The sequence below is a fragment of the Pan paniscus genome, chromosome 20 (assembly GCF_029289425.2).
Source record: "Pan paniscus chromosome 20, NHGRI_mPanPan1-v2.0_pri, whole genome shotgun sequence".
Lineage (NCBI taxonomy): Eukaryota > Metazoa > Chordata > Mammalia > Primates > Hominidae > Pan > Pan paniscus.
The window spans coordinates 24,917,175-24,927,566 of NC_073269.2; the positions used below are offsets into that span (position 1 = coordinate 24,917,175).

At 41.1% G+C, this 10,392-nt stretch overlaps 2 pseudogenes; one reads left to right on the forward strand and one right to left on the reverse strand.

Moving 5' to 3' along the window:
- LOC112437910 (zinc finger protein 506-like) lies at positions 1–1,948 on the reverse strand (annotated as a pseudogene).
- Positions 1,949–5,876: 3,928 nt separating this feature from the next.
- Positions 5,877–10,392, forward strand: LOC129394648 (BCL2/adenovirus E1B 19 kDa protein-interacting protein 3-like; annotated as a pseudogene).

Below are 10,392 nucleotides of genomic sequence, written 5' to 3' on the forward strand. Positions count from 1 at the left end.
CTCATCATCCTAAGGGCCCAATAAAAGGAAATCTTTACAATCTAAAATCAGTTTATGAAAATATGAAGAAGTGTTTACTCCATCAAATTCAGACACCAATACAAAACTATATTGTGTCCATTGTTGTTGATGCTTCTATTTTAATGTAGCACTGGAAGTATGTGGCAGAAGAATTAGTCAAAGAAATAAAAGAAACCATTGAAATTGAAAAATAAGAAAAAAGCTGCTGTTTGTGGATCATACAATCTTATATTTAAAAAAACATAAACAGTACATTGAAACCTATCTAAGCTAAAAAATACACTCAGTAAATTAGCACAGGGTAAAATTAACATACAAATATATGTATGGTTTCATCCACTTAAACTCTCTGATAAAATAAAGGAAGAAAAAAATCTTATTTACTATAGCATTAATTAATAAATTTCTGAGGAAAAAATTAACCAAGGAGGTAAAAAATCTTTACAATAAAAAAATGAAAAAATTAGAGAAGATCCAAATCAATTTTAAAATATTTTGTCTATGGCTTGAAAGAATAAATATTATTGCAGTGTCATATTATCCAAAGTAATCTACAGATTCAATATATTTTCTATCAAAATTGCTGTGGTAGTTTTTTTCACAGTAATGGAAATTACAATTCTAAAATTCACATGAAAGTAAAATAAACTTTGAATAGCCAAAGCAGTCATGAGGAAAAAGAAAAAAGCAGGATATCATACTTATAATTTCAAACTATATTTCAAGGCTATATAGTAATAAAAACAGAATGGACTATGCAGAAAAATGAACAAAAAAATGCAACAGAAACTACTACTCTCGCACATTTCAGACCTGATGCAAAAAGATAACTTAAAACATAGTTTCAGTTTCTCAAAATTATGCAGATATTTGTGTGTCTCCAAAATAATGGAAAAGCAGTCAGATTGTGCAGTCTCTTATACCCCATGAAGATGACTTTGGCTCTCACTGTGAACTTGAAGGAAGCTCACCAAACAAAATGTAGAATCCTTAGAGAATTTAAAAGCATAAGACAGAAGACACCCATTTGTGAGAGTAAAATATTTTTATATATATATATGTATATATATCAGCATCCCAGGAACTATTTTCTTTGGAACACAGCTTTCCAAATCACATTTCAGACTGGCTTTCTCTTTGATCTTGGGACCTCTTATCTGTGTCATCTGTTGTATTCATTTTCACTCACACCTACCTGGGTGTTTGGCAATCATCTCATGTCTCTTCATAGTCAAAGGTTTTTTTTTCCTTGCTCCAGACAGGTGATCAGGTCTTGCTTAGAGACAACAATACCTGTTTTATTAAAAATAGAAACATAAATCTTGCTCGCATTCTCTAATTACAAGCTAGTAATGTGCTCAGCAGAGAGGATGTGATAAAATAGTCTAGTAAATTAATACAAAAATACTAAGTTATAACAGAAATTTCTAAATATTTAGAAAATACTTTCAATTTGTAGGTTTCTTAATTTTACTATCTGGTACTACTGAATCAAAAATTGGTGGTGGCAATTAGATTTTCAGGTGCGGCAACAATATTTTATGCCACTAAATTTCTGGAATTGCCACTAATTTACAGTGAAGAATACAGCTCAACTGAGGAATGTGGAAAGTTAGGATTACGATGAAACATCTTGAAATTCTTATCTAAATGAACAAATTCTGAAGATTTTCTGGGAAAAGGGGATCTGAAACTCTTTTATGCAAAGAATAAATGACCAAAACACATTCTACAAAAAAGAGAAATAAAACCTTTAGGGTATATTATGAATTATGTACTCAAGTTATCCTCACCAAGGAATCAGGTTTCTGTAGCTCTCTAACATCACATCCCTATATAAATTCTGCTGTGCAGTGTCCAGGCAATGCCACTCCTCCAGAGAGAATTCTATGGCCACATCCCTAAATTGCAATGGTCCCTGAAACATACACACACACACACACACACACACACACACATTTTTACCATGTGGCCATGGGCGGAATTTTTAGTTTGACTTAAGGTGTAATGACAAAGTAAAGAGAACTGGCTCTGACTTATGGGACTGACTAAAATTATCCAATAAAATAATTTTCAACACAGAAATATTCTCTAATGTATTCTCTAACTGAGAAAAAAGAGCAGCATAAGATCCACAACATCAGTTCTTATAATGATATTTTTCTAGATAATAAGTGTAAAATTAAGGGCATGAACAGAACATGTGTATATATATATATTTTCTTTTTTGGAGGGGGATGGGGTCTCACTCTGTTGCTCAGGCTGGAGTGCACTGGCTCAATCTCGGCTCACTGCAACCTCCACCTCCCCCAGGTGCAAGAGATTCTTCTGCCTCAGCCTACCTAGTAGCTAGGATTACAGGCATCTGCCACCACGACTGGCTAATTTTTGTATTTATAGTAGAGACGGGGTTTCACTATGTTAGCCAGGCTGGTCTTGAACTCCTGACATCATGATCTGTTGGGAACAGGATCCCCAAAATCTGGCCATAAACTGGCCATAAACAAAATCTCTGCAGCACTGTGACATGTTTGTGATTGCCATGACGCCCACGCTAGAAGGTTGTGGGTTTACCGGAACGAGGGCAAGGAACACCTGGTCCACCCAGGGCAGAAAACCGTGTAAAGGCATTCTTAAACCACAAACAATAACATGAGTGATCTCTGCCTTAAGGACATGCTCCTGCTGCAGATAACTAGCCAGACTCATTCCTTTACTTCAGCCCATCCCTTTATTTCCCATAAGGAATACTTTTAGTTAATCTATAATCTATAGAAACAATGCTTATCACTGGCTTGCTGTTAATAAATATGTGGATAAACCTCTGCTCCAGGCTCTCAGCTCTGAAGGCTATTAGAACCCTGATTTCCCACTCTATACCTCTATATTTCTGTGTGTGTGTCTTTAATTCCTTTAGCACCGCTGGGTTAGGGTCTCCCTGACCGAGCTGGTCTCAGGAATGATCCACCTGCCTCAGCCTCCCAAAGTGCTGGGATTACAGGCATGAGCCACCACACCCAGCCTCACGAACGTGTATATTTTTCAGTGCTATATTTTCTTCATATGGAATGAGTTGTAAATATTTTTCAGATGGAAAAGACATGTTGTGTTAGAAGGCACCTCTCAAATTTTAATATGTACAGTAAGTTGAAGACCTTGTTTTGCAGGTTTCTTTTTTCCAGAAGATCTTTAATAAAGTCTGATTTTTTAATTAATTAATTAATTAATTAATTTTGAGATGGTGTTTTGCTCTAGTTGCCCAGGCTGGGGTGCCACCACACCTGGCTAATTTTTGTATTATTAGTAGAGGTGGCATTTCACCATATTGGCTAGTCTGGTCTCAAGCTCCTGACCTCATGATCCACCTGTCCAGGCCCCCCACCAAACTGTTGGGATTCCAGGCATAAGCCACCATACCTGGCATTTTAAGGGAAATTTTATTAGAAAATAAATATGTACACTTAGCAAGGTAAAAGAAATACAAATTTTACGGCCAGGTATGGTGGCTTACACATGTATTCCCAGCACTTTGGGAGGCCAAGGCCAGCAGATCACGAGTTCAGTAGTTTGAGACAAGCCTGATCAACTTGGTGAAACACCATCTCTACTAAAAATACAAAAATTAGCTGGGCACAGTGGCAGGCACCTCACCTGTAATCCCAGCTACTCAGGAAGCTGAAGCAGGAGAATCGCTTGAACCAGGGCAGCAGAGGTTTCAGTGAGCCCAGATCACACCACTGCACTCCAGCCTGGGTGACAGAGACTCCGTTTAAAAAAAAAAAAAGAAATTATAATAACAATTCTTCTGTTCCTAAATGTGCCTTCAGATGTAGAATCAGAAGTCACAACAATATAAAGAAAGTGGCCTAAATAAAGCCCAAGGTGTTGGACAGATCTATTTATTGTACCAACCATATGATGCGTAATTCAATTATTTATCCAGTTGCTAGTGTAGACTAAAAGTTTCTGGATTGTAGAAACTATGACTGCTTCATGTATTTTTTTTTAATGGCCATATGAAATTGAAGCAACTAGTTTATCTATTTCGGTCTCCAGATCTCCTCCTTGTTTATTATCCAAGTACCAGGAAACTGGAGAAACTCTCATCTGGGTACCAACCAAAGACACCTCTTGTATGAGGGGATGAACAAACACAGATGACTCATTTCTCATACACTGAGACAGAAGCAGAATTAACCACTCTTGTCAGCCTGACACAATTCTGCGTTGTACATCCTCAAATGCCTCAAAGACACCTAGGTGATTTTGAGGGAATTCCCAGTGACCCTGGGCTGATAGTCCAATGATAAGCCACTCTGGAGAGACTCAGGCTGATTCTAAATAGAAAATGGAACTGCCCTTGGTGGAACTCCAGAACCTGGATCATTTGTCCTTATTTGCTAGCTCTTGGATAAAAGAAAGAACAAAAATACTAATTTTTCAGGTAAAATACAAAAATCACATTTTACAGGCAAATATAGTTGTGGTCATGGCTCTGGATATTTTGTGGCCTTGATCTCACTCCTAAGATGCTTATTTATAGTTACAGATTCTGCCATCAGATTCTATTTCCTCCTGGGTCCTCTCACATAACTAGCAGGTCAATGAACAAGATATGAAAAATCTCAAAGAGCCACACTCCCGAATGGGGGCTGTAAAATGTGTATGTTGATATCTCACAATGCAGAAAATGCCTTTTGTTAGTTTTCTGTACATTCTTTATCCAAACTCCGGCCCTTATTTGTAAATCCGAAGCAGAGCCCAGACCTTATCTGCAGATTCTAGGTAGGATCCACCTGGCTCTGCATCCTTTGGTGTTACAGCAAGTGGAGTACAGTCAAAGAAGAGATCCCCTCATAGAGGCTGCTCTAGCACATTCTAAATGATAAGTCTACATGAAAAAAAAAAGCTGACACAAGATGAATGTAAGTACTGTCAGGCCTCTGAGCCCAAGCCAAGCCATCGCATCCCCTGTGACTTGCACGTATATGCCCAGATGGCCTGAAGTAACTGAATCACAAAAGAAGTGAAAATGCCCTGCCCCACCTTAACTGATGACATTCCACCACAAAAGAAGTGAAAATGGCCAGTCCTTGCCTTAAGTGATGACATTACCTTGTGAAAGTCCTTTTCCTGGCTCATCCTGGCTCAAAAAGCTCCGCCACTGAGCACCTTGTGACCTCCACTCCTGCCCGCCAGAGAAAAAAACCCCCTTTGACTGTAATTTTCCTCCACCTACCGAAATCTTATAAAACAGCCCCACCCCTATCTCCCTTCGCTGACTCTCTTTTCGGACTCAGCCCGCCTGCACCCAGGTGATTAAAAGCTGTTATTGCTCACACAAAACCTGTTTGGTGGTCTCTTCACATGGACGTGCATGAAAAGTACACAGTTTATTTGGGTCAAGTTTATGGATTACAACCTGGGAGCAAAGATTCAAGTTGTCTGAAACCTCTACTGTGATCAGCAGCAGTTACAGGAAGATTTGTAAAGACAACAAGAGAGGAACAGAGAGTGGGCTGATACAAAGTTGATTGTCAGAAATTGTTATTTATTTACAGAAATAACATTGATTATTAATTAGATATATATCATTATGGTTTAGGGTATGGGATATAGTGTCCAATGTGGCATTATTAGTTTAATTTTTACCTACCTGTGCCAATAGTGAACAGTTTCAAGAGATGAATATATAGTTCAAAGGGGAGAGAAATACATAACTACACTTTCATTTTAACTCTCTCTGAGTTTGAAGTTCGTAGAAATGTGATTTAGCCTCTCTAGAAGTGACTGTAGAGGACTGTAAGTACCAACTAGGCAGAGACACAATTCTGTCTGCATATTTAGGGAACAGCATGCACTGTGCTACACAACTGTCAGTTGACTAGAATCCTCAGAGAGAAAGTCCCTTTTAGAGTACATTCTGGTTGGCACCTTCTGTGTGTACATCATGTCTGGTAATTCTAGATGGTGTCTGGAAACATTAATTAAAAGAAAAATATTCTCCATCCCCAGAGAAACTCCACAATAATAGAACAGAAAGAAAATGGTTTTATTACACAATTAAACTTGAATGTGACATGCATCATCATCAGTCTGCTTAACAGATCGCAAAAACATAAAGATGGTCACCATAATTAGTCCACAAGTAGAAGAATTTACAGCACCATGTCATACATAGTTCATGCTAAATTCACCTGGAGAATGATGAGGCCATTTGTGTATGCTAATTGCTTATATTCAATGACAAATAAACTTTTCCCATCTTCATTGATGCAATAACATCGATAAAGCTGGAGATCATTATTCTTAGAAAACTAATGCAGAGCCTGGGCACGGTGGTTTATGCGTGTAATTCCGGCACTTTGGGAGGCCGAGGTGGGTGGATCACCTGAGGTCAGGGGTTTGAGACAAGCCTGGCCAATATGGTGAAACCCCATCTCTACTAAAAATAGAAAAATTAGCCAGGCATGGTGGTGCGTGCCTGTAGTCTCAACTACTTGGGAGGCTGAGGCAGGAGAGTCACTTGAACCCGGGAGGCAGAGGTTGCAGTGAGCCGAGATTGCACCACTGCACTCCAGCCTGGGTGACAGAGTGAGATTCCATCTCAAAAAAAAAAAGAAATTTTTTTTATTTATTTACAGAAATAACATTGATTATTGATTAGATATATATCATATATATATATCCTTATGGTTTACAGTATGGGATATAGTGTCCAATGTGGCATTATTAGTTTAATTTACACTACTCATGCCAATAGTGAACAGTTTCAAGAGATGAATACATAGTTCAAAAGGGGAGAAAGACATAACTGTACTTCTATTTTAATGTCTGTCTGAACTTGATAACAAAAAGACTTCCATTTTTCAGACAAAAGTTTTTTATTTCCCAAATCTCAAGACCTCAATTCAAAATTTGGAGCTACAGATTTAGAGCCTGAATTGCTGAAGTTGCAGCAGGTGTTACCTGCACGTTTGTTGGGATTTTAGCATGAGGAGGAAGGGGAAAGTGGAGATTCTCATGTCTACATGTCTACTCAATGCACACATGTTATTCTGATTAAGTTTCTGGGCTTTATAGTATCTGAATCAGTTTCAGGTCTAAAGACACAAGAGTCAGTGAAAGAGGTAAAATAATTGATTGCTACTCTCTGAAACTTGGAGAAATGTGGTCTAGCCTCTCTAGAAGTGACTGTAGAGGACTATAGATACCAAATCAGCAGAGACACAATTCTGCCTGCATATTTAGGGGATGGCATGCACTGTGCTACACAACTATGAGATGACTGGAAGCCTGAGAGGGAAACTCTCCTCTAGAGTAAATTCTGGTTGACACCTTATGTGTTTATATCATGTCTGGTAATTCTAGACAATGTTTGCAAACAATCCTTAAAAGAAAAATTGGGCTGGGCATGGTGGCTCACTCCTGTACCACTGCACTCTAACCTGGGTGACAGAGTGAGACCTTCTCAAGAAAAAAAAGAAAACAGCAAAAAAGAAAAATTTTATCCAGCCCCAGAGAAACTCCACAATAATAGAAAGAAAACGGTTTTATTACACAATTAAACTTGAATGTGACATGCATCATAGTCAATCTGCTTAACAGTTCACAAAGACAGAAGGATGGTCACCATAATTGGTCCACAAGTAGAAGAATTTCCAGCACCATGTCATACATGGTTAATCCTAAATTCACCTGGAGAATGAAAAGGCCACCTGTGTATGCTAATTACTTACATTCAATGACAAATAAATTTTTCACATCTTCATAACAGGAGGTAGTTTTGCAGCTTGAAGCCAAGTGCCTGCTGAAGGTAGGCTTTCACTCTGCTACAAAAAAGTTTCAGTAGGGTTCTATATTTTTGGCTATTTACATTTTAGAGCAGTGGCTCTGTACTCATTGGCACTGGGCTACAGCACTCCTGCTTGCTTTCTCCTGGTTGCTAGTGTCCTCCATTCACCTCTACCATCTGCCACTGAGGCACAGCCAACAGCACAGCTCACATTTTATGTGAACCCCATTTGCCACAGCAGCACTCCAGTGTCACATGAGCGAGTGAGGCCTGAGCTGCAGGAGGAGAGCCTGCAGGCCTCATGGGTAGAATTACACCTTCACAATAATGGAAATGGGAGTAGTGTTTCAGCCTCAGTTTCTACTTATAATGGTGACATGCAAAAAATACTGCTGGATTTCCAGCATGAGTCCAGATAGAGATGGCTTCAAAAGTTCTCACTGTGACAGCCCACCCCATTCAGACACCATGGGATACTAATACTAACAGGGCTTCTGAAACAGACAAAGCATTGGAGAGAAAAACAGATCTCCATCTGAGCGAGATTATTTTGAGAGAAGAAAGTTAAAAAGATTTTAAGAAAAAGCTCAGATTAGATATGAGATTGATCAAGTCAGTCAGAAAATATTCCCTTAAAAGAAATTTCTGTCTAAACACCCAAACTGCACAGCTACTCTCAGCATGAGAAACATGAGCAATATGAAGAAAGGTGGCAGAATTTCAGAAGAATTTTATAAAGTTTCTTTTCCATCTCTGCTGCTTTCTCATCTCCTAGCCATTGAATAGGGGTTCTATCTCTTTTTTACCCTCTGTCTTTTTGAATGTATTCAACAACGTTTACTTTGGTAATAGTGCATTATCAATACTAAAGCTAATTTTAATAACACTTTATAAATAAATAAAATTTGTCAATTTTGACCACTCCAGATCTACATATATATTTTGTAATCTCTTGTAATTTTTTGTCTGTATTTCATTTTTATCCACATTCTTTTTTTTAAACTATATTTGTAATGCTTTCTTTCTTTCTTTTTTTTTTTTTTTAATTGATCATTCTTGGGTGTTTCTCGCAGACGGGGATTTGGCAGGGTCATAGGACAATAGTGGAGGGAGGGTCAGCAGATAAACAAGTGAACAAAGGTCTCTGGTTTTCCTAGGCAGAGGACCTGCGGCCTTCCGCAGTGTTTGTGTCCCTGGGTACTTGAGATTAGGGAGTGGTGATGACTCTTAACGAGCATGTTGCCTTCAAGCATCTGTTTAACAAAACACATCTTGCACCGCCCTTAATCCATTCAACCCTGAGTGGACACAGCACATGTTTCAGAGAGCACAGGGTTGAGGGTAAGGTCATAGATCAACAGGATCCCAAGGCAGAAGAATTTTTCTTAGTACAGAACAAGATGAAAAGTCTCCCATGTCTACTTCTTTCTACACAGACACAGCCACCATCCGATTTCTCAATCTTTTCCCCACCTTTCCCCCTTTTCTATTCCACAAAACCGCCCTTGTGATCATGGCCCGTTCTCAATGAGCTATTGGGTACACCTCCCAGACGGGGTGGTGGCCGGGCAGAGGGGCTCCTCACTTCCCAGTAGGGGCGGCTGGGCAGAGGTGCCCCTCACCTCCCGGACGGGGCGGCTGGCTGGGCGGGGGCTGCCCCCCACCTCCCTCCCGGACGGGGCGGCTGGCCTGGTGGGGGCTGACCCCCACCTCCCTCCCAGACGGGGCGGCTGGCCTGGCACGGGCTGACCCCCACCTCCCTCCCGGACAGGGTGGCTGCCCGGCAGAGACGCTCCTCACTTCCCAGAAGGGGTGGCTGCCGGGCGGAGGGGCTCCTCACTTCTCAGATGGGGCGGCCGGGCAGAGGCGCTCCCCACATCTCAGATGATGGGCAGCCGGGCAGAGATGGTCCTCACTTCCTAGATGGGGTGACGGCCGGGCAGAGATGCTCCTCACTTTCCAGACTGGGCAGCCAGGCAGAGGGGCTCCTCACATCCCAGACGATGGGCGGCCAGGCAGAGATGCTCCTCACTTCCCAGACGGGGTGGCGGCCGGGCAGAGGCTGCAATCTCGGCACTTTGGGAGGCCAAGGCAGGCGGCTGGGAGGTGGAGGTTGTAGCCAGCTGAGATCACGCCACTGGCACTCCAGCCTGGGCACCATTGAGCACTGAGTGAACGAGACTCCGTCTGCAATCCCGGCACCTCAGGAGGCCGAGGCTGGCGGATCACTCGCGGTTAGGAGCTGGAGACCAGCCTGGCCAACACAGCGAAACCCCGTCTCCAAAAAAAAATACGAAAACCAGTCAGGCGTGGCGGCGCACGCCTGCAATCGCAGGCACTCGGCAGGTTGAGGCAGGAGAATCAGGCAGGGAGGTTGCAGTGAGCCGAGATGGCAGCAGTACAGTCCAGCTTCTGCTCGGCATCAGAGGGAGACTGTGGAAAGAGAGGGAGAGGGAGACCGTGGGGAGAGGGAGAGGGAGAGCCATTCTTTTTATTTTTTCAATGTGAAACACCCTTTAAGTAATTTCAAACTGTTATAGGAGATAGAAAGAAATCATTTTTGGGAGGCCGAGGCA